Genomic DNA, 14,302 nt, shown 5'->3' on the forward strand with positions numbered 1-14,302 from the left:
AAATACAGATAAATTAATAAAATTGATTGCATAATAATTTTTAAATAATCAAGTAAATATTTGTGAAAATGTAACATAGGAGTCAAAAATTCTAAGAATCATGTATAATGCCCATTTTATGAAACATTATATTTAAAAATTATTTGTGAAAACAAGTTTATTAGATATTGACACATTTTTGCAGGGAAATAATGTTACAAGTGCCTAGAGGTTTACACTATCATGAAAAAGCACCAAATTAATCTATAGCTAAATTAATCATGTCCATGAATAATACAGGAGAAAGTGTGACTAAGTTACACTAGTAGTAGAAGGAACATACCAGCAATTGGTAGAAAATTTGTAACATAAAACCAGAAAAGGCTTGAGAAGGTAAACAAAATGGACAATGCATTAGTATTAATTAGCAAAACAGAAAAAAAAGAGCACAAAGAAGGCATCATTTTTAAATTCTATTATTCTCTTAAGAATAAATAATAGGTAAAATGGAAAGGTGGCGAGCCTTTCCAAATATAGTCCATGAGATTATTAGTACACTGATACCAAAGCAAGACAATATCAAAAGATATATATATATATATATATATATATATACATAGATAAAACTAAAGTTCAATATTCCTAATGAAGAAAGATGCAAACAGTCACCAGAGTTACTAGTCAACAGATTCCAACCATATATTAAAGTGAGCACTCATTATGATCAAATGTAATTTATCTCAGGGACTGAAGGATAGTTAATTGCAATCAACCAGTAAATGTAGTACATCCACAGGATGAATGATAAAATCACATGGTCATTTCAATACAGAGAAAAAGAATATGATAAAACCTGATAACCCTTCCTGTCTCTGGTCTTATTCAATGCAATGGTGAAAGCATTAGACAAATTAGGCAAGAGAATGTAAGAAAGTGCATACAAGCAAAAAGAAAAGGATTAAAATTATTTCTGTTGTCCAATAATATGGGGATATGCAATTTTAAACCTAAACACTCCATCCAAAGATCATTAGAATTCAATAAAAAATTGAAGGAACAAGATATGTACTCAATATACATGAGTGCAATTTTTATACAGTAATTCTGAGTCCTCCTAAAGAAATAATGAAAACAATCCCATTCACAATGTTAATATAAAATAAAATAAAATACCTTAGAGTAAATTTAACTATGAAAGAGAAAGACCTCTACAATGAAAATTACTAAATGCTGTTGAAATAAATGTAAATATACACATAAAAACATGAAAAGAATTCTCACATTTATGAATTAGAACAATTAAAACCATTAAAATATATCCAATGTGATTCACAGGTTCAGTAAAATTCTCATCAAATTAGCAGAGGCAATATTCATAAAGTAATAAAAAACCAAAATTTATACAGAAGTACAAGAGACTCCACACATACAAAGAAATTTTCAGCAGAAAGCACAGTCATGGACTTATCATAATGCTTGACCTTGAGCTGTCCTACAGCACCAAAGTAGCAAAACAACATTGCTTGGCACGAAAACCAACAGAGATCAGTGGAACAGGACAGAGGTGACAGAATTACACCTATGAATGTATACTGAATTGCTTCCCTATGAGTGCACACAGACCATTTGCTGGAGAGCAGATTCCCTTTCCAATAAATGCTCTTGGAATACTTGGTATCTTAGTAGTTATTTTCTAAGTGCTAGGACAAGGTGTCTAACACCCATGAGTTAAAGAAGAAAAGATCTGTTTAGGTCACAAACTGTAGTGGTTTTAGCCTGTGGTCAGCTGACTGTAAGACAGCTCAGCATGGCAGAAAGGTATTTGCAGAAGACAGACAATTCATGGTGTGGCAGGCAGGAAAAAGCAAGTAGAGAGCCTTCCTTTCCCTTTTACTTCATCCAGGTTACAAGCCTATTGGTTTGTGCCAATCAGACTGGCTAGTGGTGATGGGTGTCTTCTGTCTTCAGTAAATCCATTCAACCACACACATACCTATGCTAATCCAAACAGGGGAATGATAGACTTATCACACACATAATCCAGAAGCACATCATGACACAGTCACTCTCAAAAGTTCCACAGATGAGCATATGAGAGTTTGGGAGGAGATCTAAATATATACTATATAACAACTGGATATTCATATGCAGAATACCTTCATGATTAAGGAAAGGGGGAAAAAAAAGAACTCAAAATGCACCAAAGACCTAAATATATGATCCTGAAACTATGAAATTACCAGAAAATGATTTTTCAGGACATTGGTATAGGGAGTGATTATTTGGATAGAACCCAGAAGCACATAAAACAAAAGCAAAAACAGACAGATGTGATAACACTAAAAAGCTTCTGTGCAGCAAAGGAAAATCTGAATAATTGAAAACATAGACTACAGAAGGGGAGAAAATACTTGACAACACTTACCTGACTGAATTTATAACAACATTCAACAAAGCAAGTAATACAATTAAAAATGAAGAAATGATCTAAATAGACACTTCTTAAACTTGTAAATGTGCAACAAATGTATGAAAAACAGTGCTCAATATCATTAGCCATTAGGAAACTGCACATCAAAACTAAGATGAGGTATCATCTCACTATATTTGAAAGGAACACTCTAAAAAGAACAAAAGCAGCATATTCTAGTGAGGATGTAGATAAAAAATAGCCCTCTTACACTGTCAGTGTGAATGTAAATTAATATAGATCTTGTGGAGAATATTGTGGAGGTTCCTCAAAAACCTAAAATTCTACCATAAGAGGAGCTATTTCCCATCTGGGTATATATTCAAATAAATAAAGTGATACCAACATAGCAAAGAAATACCTTATTGCCCATGTTTTTAATGGCATGGTTCACAATATTTAAAATTCTGAATGAAGCTAGGTGCCTTTCAGTGGATAAATGGATTAGAAAATATGATACATATCCATAACTCAAGATCATCCACATATGAAGAGGAATGAAACCTTATGACTAGGAACCAAAGAAAGGGAGGGCATTACCCCAGAAAGAGAAGAATCAGCACCAAAAATTATTTCATCTATATGGAAGCTAAGATAAAGCGGCAATCAGACTATACTGGTGATTACTGGAAGGTCAGAGTGAGATTGATAAAGGGAGGCACATATTGCAATAAATTACTGAATCCCTTTGATATATATAAGTACCACATCCTAAGTGAAAATTTAAAAATATATCCAGGATTACCCTGAGATTTATTTAGTTGAGTTAACACTAAATAATTGGTAAAGACATAATTAGCATAATATTTATTTAAGTATCTTGTTTCAGCATATATTTGGTATTATAAATATTACCATATTTCTTCTTCCTTCTCCTGGTTTATAAATTCTATTTTGCATATGCGATGCTATTTTTATAACTAGGTTTTACTCAGGATTTATACACTGAACTGTAGCATTTTGTGTTCACTTTTAAGAATATGAAACTTCATATGCTATCACTGTGTCAAAATTAAAATATATCAAGTTCCTGTACTCTTGAATTTATTCTCTACTATTGTATTCAAATGTACATTGAGAAAATTTCAGTAGAAATTACACATGGTTTTAAATTCTTGAATATTTTAGGGAAAAGAGTTTCTTGTTTAAAAAATAATGCTCACAATTTCTTTACAGGCGATCAACTTGACATATTACAGCTCATTAATAATTTATTTTTTTTAGTCATACATGAAACTATAGGACCAATCTCTTTATAGTTAAAAAACAATGATAAATATATAAATTATGTATGGAATATCACTCAGTATTTAAGTTTGATATTACTTTGTAAGTTCAAGAAGCAGGTGCAGTGTATATATCATATTGCATACAATATGTCTATATTTTATTCAACCACAGCCAAAAAGTCCAAAAATGAGCCTGTATTGTATATGAATTTAGAATTACTGCATAAATTAATTTTTGTGCCCAACAAACAGGAAAGAGTCACTACCTATGGTTAAGTTACACTTAGGATATAAATATTGAAACACAATGACAAGTTAATAAAAAAACAAACACATATAGTACGCATCTGGTTTGGAGGCCTTAACTATTATCTCAGTTGCCAAAGTCTTGACATTTTCAGCACCACCGAAAATTCCAAGGACAAAGTCTCCTCCGACACTCAAGGGAAACTATTAACTGTGAGTCTCTGTAAAAATCAAAAAAGAAGTTAAATGCCCCTAAAATAAAATGGAAGAAATAAAAATAAAATAACATAAAATAAAGTAGTATTGGGTAAATATTTTAAAACCAAAAGGGAGGAAAAGAAGAATACAAAGGAATTGAACCAAAGGAAGACAAAAATCCACATGCAAACATTAAATTCTATAGCATTATGTCCAGAGCTCAGAGCAGATTATATTAAGCTGTAAGCTCCCAAGGGCTTTGGCAGCTCAGCCCCTGTGGCCTTGCAGGTTGTAGCCCATGTGGCCTCTTTTGATCTGACTCTGTTTGCTCTAGTTTTTGTTAACAGATGTTCCACATTGTTGGTAGTGGATCCAATCCTTTAAGGTCTCCACTGTACTGTTCACTTGCACAGAAGATGCCTTTTCATACATTTGAGCATGCAGTGAGTGGGGTTCTGCCATTTCCTAAGATGACCACTAGGTACTTTTTTGTGTTTTTCATGGAAAGTACTTTGATTTCTGAAAATGTTAATTATTTTATCAACCACAATCACTCTGGCACCAACTTTACAGGTGCTGGGGTTTTCTATATTTTTTTCATCAAGCTGGAAGTTTTTCAAATTATTTAGCTCTGCTTTCTGTTCCTGATTTTCACTGGAGCTTGAACTAAAAGCACCCAGTAGCACATATTTTATAGCCTAAGCACTGGGTTGTTTTGAAATATTTTTTGCTAGATCAACTAGTTTTTCACCTTTAAATTGAGTTTCACACAAACCTTTAGATATACATAAAAATAGATATATTCTTTGCCAATATGATACATACATGGACTCTATTCAGGTTTCCAATGCAGTCTTCACTTCTATCTGAAACCACAGAGCCTGACCTATACTGACCACTTTTCTCTGAAATTTTTGATGTTCTGAACTGCAACGGGATCGTCCATAAGCTCAGTTTACAGTATTTTAAGACCCCTGTAATTAGCATCTTCAAATCTTTCGAAGGTATTTTCATAAACCATTGCAAGGGCTTCTGAACCACACTGTCAGCTAGGAAACAACACTACCCATATTTCTTGTACCATTGTGGACACTGAAATGGATCGACTACATAGTCATAGTTTCTGGTAGTGCTATCCATCAGTGTATGTAGTATATTAAACTGCTGGCAATATCTTCCATAACAGTATCATCTAAAACTGCTGGCTCTGTGACCAACAAATTCAAATCTTCCTGTGTACCTGTTAGTAATAAGTGAATACACTCAGTATAGACAATTACAAAGATGTGCATTAATTATGTTACAGTATCATAAACTTGGAATCAATCCCCCAATGAATAGTAGAATGGAGGGTAAATATATCAAATAATATGTCTATATAAGAACTACTTACTATACAGCAAGAAGACAGAAATATAAATCAATGAAGCAACAATATAAATCTGTCTCATAAACTCATGCTGAGTAAAAGAATCTCAGACACAAAATACTATATATGACATATCCTGGTTAAAAAAATAGAATCAATTGTAAATAATGCAGATGCAGAAGCAAGAAGAGAGAGACACCAAGAGTTGTCCAGTGCCTTAGGAGAAGACACATGCTAGAGGTGGTTCCTGGGATGTGGCTGACATCTGTGCCATAACCTGGATACTGATTGTTTGATGTGCTCACTAACTGAAAGATTTTTAATATTATTACACATATTCTGTACCTCAAGAAAATCTACCAAAATGTAATTATAATAATGAGATGCCATATATACATATCAGTAAAACTTAACCACTTCAGAGAATAGCAATGCACATTTAATTTTCTAATTATTCAATTATATTAACCACGATTGTTACTATATTTTGAAGTCTGTACAGTTAATAAATCAGTTAATTAGTAAAATTTTACCACCTTAATTTTGCTCTTTCAGTTATAATATTAGAAAACTTAACTTCAAATTAATCAATTCCCTGTCAATTTTTCATACAGAAAGCAGATTTTAATGGAGGTTGCATTAATGTAGTCTGGATCCACATATTTGTGAGTTGATTAGAAGTTCTAATATAAATAAAAATTCTATTAACTACTCATGCATTCATGTATCTTTAAGATAACATTTGTCTTTATACCTGGTAATAATTATGTAGTAAAAGTACTTTTGCTGGTTAGTTGATAATAGATATTTCATGCAATTATCTCATTTAAAATTCGTAGCACTCTATGGGGCAATAGTATTAGATTATCTCATTTATTGTAGGAAACTGAATTATAAGGTACATAAGGACCTTGCCTAAGACGACACATCTGCCAGAAGCTAACAATCAAGCTGTTCCTACAGAAGGTCACATGCGTGTATCTACACAGCGCAATCCTAATGAACTAGTCCTTGGAGGTGTCAGCCCTACTTAATCCCAGAGCTAGTAGCAGTTAAAGATCAATTGTAGCATCTTGATGCTGTCTTTACATAGCTCTCTCCTTACTTACTTGTGGTCTCAATTTGTTTCTTACGCATTTAAGTGCTCAATTATGCTAATTGTCTTCCCTAGGGATTTGCTCTTCCCTTTCCCTGCTATAGCTGCTCTGTGATCCTGGAGGCTTCCCTTGTGCTGAATAGTGTATGCTTTTTCTCTCTGGTGACTTTATCATACTAAGCTTCTTCGGGTTGAATTCCTTGACATTATTATTATTATTATTATTTTTTTTTTTTACTGTATCAGACTCAGATGTGGGCTCCTTCCTGCAGAATGATTATTAATTGGTGCACCTGGCTGAGAGAGGCATTGCAAGTATTGTTGACATAAACTGATGGTTTCATTTTCCTTCTACAGATGTTGCTATAATACTTACCTAGTTATGTCTTTTGAGCAACATACATCATTGCTATTTAGAAAACTGCATTACCATTTAAGAAGTATTTACTTCCCAAGGTCTCAGAATGAGAAGATTTATGCCTTGTTTGTTTCCTTTAGTTTAGGTTGATAGTATTTGACAGGATTGCAAAGCAGATTTCAAACACTAAAGGGATTACACGCTGAAGAGCACTGTCAGCTCAGGTGTTTGGAGGGTGCTTTGACTGTTTGCTTCTTTTTATATCAGACATGGGCCATTCACTCAGGGGTAGTACCCCTCTCCCTGCAGTGAAGAAATATTTTCTGTTTATTGTGCAACTGTAGTGTTAGGCAGAGAGTCCATTAGATAGAAACAGTAAAATAATTACGGGCTTGCTAAGGTTAAACAAAGTTTAACCTACCACAACTGCTACCCTATTTCTATTGTCAGATGTATTGGGGTATTTTTTAAGCTGGAGCTGATTATATTCTTATTAATAAAACTATTCTTTGTGCTTTCTTGTATTTCTCCTCTTTGCTGCCTTAGCTAACATATGTGATCAAAAATAAAAATTACATAATTCTGTATGTCTTCACAATTTCCAGTTCAGTGTGCTTCCCTATTTCAGTCGTATGGTACACAGAAGTATTAATATTCCTTAATGAATATGGTAGGTGCATAATATGTGCTTCTACAATGAGCAGAGGGTTAGCTTTATGTATGTCTGTGACTTCTTTTCTTCTATGCCTTCCAGCACTTTCATTTTTCATTTATCCAAATACCAGAGAGTATCAAATACTGCAAGCAGTAACTGCGAAGAGCCATTTATACTGCAGAATGAGGATCACAACTGCTAAGTGAACCACAGTTATGGTGGCTACAGGGTGAATGAACAATAGAAATCAGGCCAGTAAAGAAACAGGTCTCATTAAAGTTTTCTCTTAGCAGTTGAATGGCTCTTAGCTCTCATTTCAGATTGTGCATAGTGAATATGAATGAAAGTGGGAGACAAGCAAAGAAAGACAAAAATACTATTTCCATCATTACAAAGTAATAAGAGCAATGCTAACCACTAAAGAAGCAGGTGGATCACACTAACAAGGCAGAGGCAAAGGTGTCGTAGCTAGAAAAGACTGTAATTAAAACCCGTAAAATAATTCACTGACAGGAAAGAGTCAGAAGTTTGGCTATCTGGGTGGACTGCATTTTGAAAGTCAGTTCACAGTATGGCTTGTCTAATGTTTTTCCCTAAGTGGCTATGTTTCCTTCAATATCTTCCAAGGAAGAATTGAGACTCACACCAAAAGGATCAGGGCTCAGCTCCAATAATAAGGCCAAATGATTTCAGCTGTGGAAAATTTGGTTCATATCCTGGAAATATAGGATGAACTGAAAGACTGAGAGAAGTCTCTTTATTCTTTCCCAGGGCAATTTATTTCCTCAAATTATATAAATTTTGGGAAGAAAACTCTTAGACTTCAAGAAAAACGAAATTTAGAAATTTTCCATGGATTTAGTTTGCCTTTGAGATCAATTTTTTTTTTCTAAATTAAAGGTTACTCTATCATGACACGTCTGCCATAAGCTGGATTTAAATGTCCCCTAGACTCAGGTATGAAGACTTGTTCTCTAACCTGTGGAGCACTTGAGAGGTGGTAATATCTTTAATAGATAACTGCTATTGGGAGTGCCACTGAGAAGAATGCTGAGAGCTCAGCCCCTTCTCAGTCTGTCTTTTTGCTTTTCGTCCATGAGGTAAAGTGGTTTGTGCTATATGGTCCTGTCATGTTGTAATACCTGCACACATTCTTTCAAGTAATGGGACCAAGTGACTCCAAATCATGAGCAATAACAAACCTTTTATCTTTTTAAGTCTCTTATCTCAGTTATTCTGTTGTAGCAACCAAAAGCGGACTAATGCATTGACCATTGGGTGAATTCATTTTCAACCAATGCTTTTAACATCTCCTCTATCTTATGTTTCAGCCTGATATCCTAATAGGTACATTTTATATATTCAGCACAGTGTGCGATTTGGTTAAAGAGTAACAGCAAGCCCAAAGCCAATATGGCATTTAAGTTTTGTCATATCTGGGCTAAATCTATTTCATTCTTAAAATTCTCCACAAAGCAATATGTATAAAAATTTTTTCTTTATAATTTAGCTTTTACTACTTTTGACTTTCTGAGAAAAAAAATTTAAGCACATTTTCTTAATCTAACAAATACTGGAATATTTGGGTTGCTTATATCTGGAGGCTTTATAAAATTGATTATTTTAATACATTTTGATATTTAATTATATCAATAGGTACAATTTATTCTTGTTTTTTATTATTTCTATTAACTATGTAATAGTGGACAATAATTTAAGAGTTGCAATGTCTCATTTTCATGCTAAAAGTTTAATTAGGTGTCAGATACACACCTCCCAATTTCACAAAATTAAAAAAAAAAAGGAATATAGTCTTCTGTAGAAACATCAACATTGTCGGTGCTGATGAGTAACAACATTAAGCTCATTGTCACATTCAATTAATTTCTAAATTATAACAATTTATCAAAAATAATAGAAATTTAGTTAACATTATATTCTATTGGGCAAAACTACATTCTGAGGCCAGTGATGCAGCTCAACAGCACAAGAGCCTGCCTGCAGGTTCAAGGTCCTGAGTTTGATTCTCTGCTCAAAAAAAATTATTCAGAAGTATGCTTTCTGAGTATTTATTCATGTTTTTGCCTAAGTCAGCAATTTGCTTTCACATTCATCAGCAGAAATATATTTGCTACAAAATGAATCTTACAAAAATTTGTAAATTTATACAAAAATTTAACATCAAATTAATAAATGCTTTAGCTCTAATTTAGGGCATGAATTATATTTAAGTCATCTTGTGATTTTAAATAAGTTTTAAATGCATTTCCACCAAAAATTGTTTATTAAAGGAATTTAATTAATTGAAACTTCTCCAAAATATTTTAATAACTTGTGAATAAAATCATTACTAGGTCAGAAAGATATTTTTTAGTTAACTAGGAGTAAAGTATAAAAAGTCCAAGTTTGGTTGACTAGTACTGGGTAGTTCAAAAAATAAAAATGTACCTGCCTTTCTGCAATAAAACCTCTTCAGATAATGCCAGCAGAGGCACTAACTATAAGACCTAAGACAAGCAAGTTATATTTTTCTTAAATCACTTACTTTTGCATTTGATTTGTTTCACTTAAATGGTTTTGTTATACAGATATGATCATAACTTTTTAACCAGTTGGTACATTGTTATCGCATTTTACTTAGCAAACATAGAAAATTCACTATTGTAATTTATGAGTCATTTTCTAAGAGCCTTGTTGACTGCTAATTGCAGTTTTCTATGTTAGTTGTTATGGCAATTGGGAATAAAGGACTCATTCCCTTTACTATAGGTAATCAAGACACCGAAAAAGTCTGACTGATTGAATTCACTTTTCATTTGATTGGTCTGAATGTAATTCAAGAAAAGATATACATTTGTGACAGTTTAAATTGCAGTAGCCATAATTCCAATAATAATGGTACAATTGGTTTATATTTTTATATAATGCAAACAGAGTTTTTGAGTTGCTACTTGTAAACAAGTTTTGCAAGCAAAATGCCCTTAAACAGTGCAGTTTTACTTTTTTAAAAAGCTACAATTTTACATAGTATAATTTGGTTTCTACAAGCCATATTAGTGAGCATGAAGCAAGGGTGTTAGTATTCAGGAAAGCTACTAAAAGTCTCAGTCTGTGAATTACATCACGATCATAAATAGCTTGCCTAAGGGAGTCATCTGGCTCGCTGTAACGGTAAGAGTAACTTCAGCCTCTGGAGAATTATCAAGGTTTGGAGATTCCAGAGGCATGCTGGGAGAAATTATTTTACAAAAAGGATGCAATTTGTGTCACAGTCTATGGCTCTCAACTTTTAATGAACATTGAAATAATAAAGGGGATTTAGAATAGATATTTCTTGATTGTACTCTGAAGAGTTTCTTTTTGTAGTAGTTCTGGAATGGGTTCCATAATTTGCATTTCTAATAAGTTATTTCTGTTCCATGGGGACCACACTTTGAGAACCACTGGCTGAAGGAGCTCAAATGCCATTCTATTTCAGAACTCCATTGTAAATGAGAGAAAAAGGCTAACTCAACGCTTCTTAAACCATGAACAAATAAAAGATACATAGGAGATAATTTTTGGACTGTGCATAGCTAAGAAAAGGTGATATTGACCTTATTTTGCTTTAATATTGCTGACATCCAGGTTGATTTATTTCTCTTCAAAAGACAAATGGGCAATATCGTGCACTGCTACAAATTAAATAGGAATTGCCCTTTATACCCTTCGTTCCTTATTTTGAACTTCTCTTTTGAAAATGCAAATTTCTACCCAATTGTCTACAAAAATCATAATGCTTTTTAAAGGAAAAACTCAATTTTAACTTTCTTAAGTGGGACAATTTTAAGCCAAGAAAATATTACACACATCCTGAAATATGACCACATACCCTTCATCCTTCTCCAAAAACATATTTAGCATCGGCAGGGTTTTAACCTGACTTTAATTATTTCATTGATTTGACAGTGGCTCCTACAGTTACCACCCAGGTTCCTGTCCTGAGTTCTCAACAATCACAGTGAGCTACTGAATACCTGTCAGGGGGAAAAAAGGAAAATAAATTGGAGGGGATAACATGATTCATAAAATGTCCCACAACATAAAAGATCAGTGTTACACTGTGTATTTTAAGTTTCCTCACACTGGTGTTTTTCTATCGCCAATCGCTTCTTTCTTGCTAATCTAAAAACATCCTTTCCTAAAACAAGATTAGTGGATGCTGAGATCACAAAGTCCACCCGACTGTTGCAGTGGACATTGATTCAGGTCCTGTTTCCATTTCCCTGTTTCCTGTATCATTATCTTGCTCTCATCTCTGCCTTTCTTAGTGCCAAATGGCAGTCCGGCCTTATTCCACTTTCAAGATTAGGGTAGTCAATCAACAGAGCCAATTAGAATTCTACCTTGATCGATCTGCCCACAGCTCACTTGAATGTATTTCCCAAGAGGGAGTTCAAGAAAAAGATGATGGGATGCTCTGGGAAAGCAGAACTACAGGACAGGTGGGTATTAGTGTGCATGTGTGCATGTGTGCATGTGTGCATGTGTGCATATGCTTGTAATTAATGCCTTCTCTTTTGCACTCGTTTTTAAAAAAAATTAATATTGTTTCTTCTAAAGAATTAGATCTTTTTATTAAAAGATTTTATTTGATGAATGAATTGTCAGTTATTTATACTTGCTCTATTCTTTAATGCAGAAGGACTGGTTTCATGATTTGAGTAACAAGAATCCCTGTATGATACCTTTTGCCAGAACCTTCTACTGCTTTCAATATCCCCATTTATTCGTTGGTTCTTTGGCTCGGCTCTGCTTGGCTTTCCACCCATCTCCCCTCCCCTCTCCTCCCCTCTCCTCTCCTCTGCTCTCCTCTCCTCTCCTCTCCTCTCCTCTCCTCTCCTCTCCTCTCCTCTGCTCTCCTCTCCTCTCTCTTCCTTTTCTCTTTTCTCTGCCCTTGCTTTTCTTCCTTTATTCCTTCCTATATTTCCTAATATTAATCTTTTATATTCAGAAAAACACAAACTGATTTTTAAAAGAGTATATTTTTTATTGATCCAAGGACTGGTTTAAAATAAAACTTTAGTAAAGAGAAATTAACTGCATGCTTTCTGCCTCCAACATTCTTTGCTCTTCTTACTCGAGAAAGAGAGCTTTGCCGAGCAGCATTCTTAGTTCATGGATAGAAAATAATTTAAAAATGTCTTTCCAAAAGTCATCATGGCAACCCATGTTTTCACAATACCTAGAGCAGATGACTGGGAATAACTGTCAGTTTTTAATCTATTTGAGCCTGAAGCAAATGTGTGAGACACATAATATCTTCCTAGTCTTATTTATCTTTAACCTACAGGACACTCAGGAGGAGGCACACAGTTACCCCTGCAGTGTGGTGTTGGGAGCCCTTTATTCTTACATCCCTTGGTGATTTTTATCTTATTTTGGAGATTTCATGTGATGCATGTTTTTACAAGTATGAATACTCTCAGACCACAAACTAGGATCCTGAGATTGGTGCTTACCTATATACTTCCAACACTTGGGAGGCCGAAGCAGAAAAATCTCAAGTTCTAGTCCTTACTTGGCAACTTAGTGAGGTCCTGTCTCAAAATGAAAGATAAATGAATAAATAAAAAAAAAAGGAGGGTATATAATTCAGTGTGACGTCCATAGATTAAATCCTTGGGACCACCCAAAACCAAACCAAAACCAAACAAAACCAAAACAGGATCCTATTTTAGCCAAACCTGAATTCTGAACACACTAATCTTAGATTACAGACATCTCTTCATTTTGTTTTCAGGCCATGCATTTTCATGGGATAATTGGGCATTTTTTCTGGCTTGTATTTCACTCTTGTCATTTTAATGAATGTGTTACTTGAAATAATTTTATCTCTGAATATTCTGCTTTAAGTTCTCTTTGTTTTTTCCTCAAATTTTTTGAAAAATATATGCTTTCACATTTTTCTTTAAACTATATGTAAATAAAATTAGGCAACTCATTTTAATATACATTTACATTTTAAGAGTCAAGAATCCGTAAGAGTCAGAGAGCTCTATCTATCATATTTCACAGCTGAGTAAACTAAGCAGTACAATGTTGTCCCTAGGTGCTATCTCTTTACTAACATAAACCAATGTCCTGTTTTGCTGCCTCCTTAGTAACAAATGTTTATGGAAAGTTGCTGGATGAATAAACGCTACATCAGGGCTTTAACACAAAGGTTTTCTAAATCTAAATTTTGTGCCATTATCTCGCTCATGCCTTCATTCATTAATTTTATTTACCATTTATTAAATATGTTCCAAGGAGATAATAACACATAAGTTATATCAATAAGTGTCACAATCAAACCCATAGATAGTAGTTCAAACTTTTTGGTCATTTAAGACAATCCTGTTAAGCAAATGAGAAACAGATGAAGATAATTACATCATTAAGGTTTGTAAGTAGTATCAAGCAAAGAGTGAATCTCAGAAGCAAATAAAAAATATAAAAGATAATGATTGTTCAGCCTATTTGCTCATATGTATAGTGATAGGAACAGACTGAATTCCAGGAAATGGAATCATAATCAATCAATTAATTAATTTAGAAGAGATCATAATTTAGTACATGGGATTCAGAAAAATAGCATTGTTGTTACTCCTTTTATGTCTTTATTTTTTTTAGAATCTATTTATAAATCATAAAACTTAAATTACTTTTGGAAAGCACTGT

This window comes from Cavia porcellus, unplaced genomic scaffold, assembly GCF_034190915.1.
Source record: "Cavia porcellus strain 051 isolate PalLab524CR breed Dunkin Hartley unplaced genomic scaffold, mCavPor4.1 scaffold_1, whole genome shotgun sequence".
NCBI classification, from domain to species: domain Eukaryota; kingdom Metazoa; phylum Chordata; class Mammalia; order Rodentia; family Caviidae; genus Cavia; species Cavia porcellus.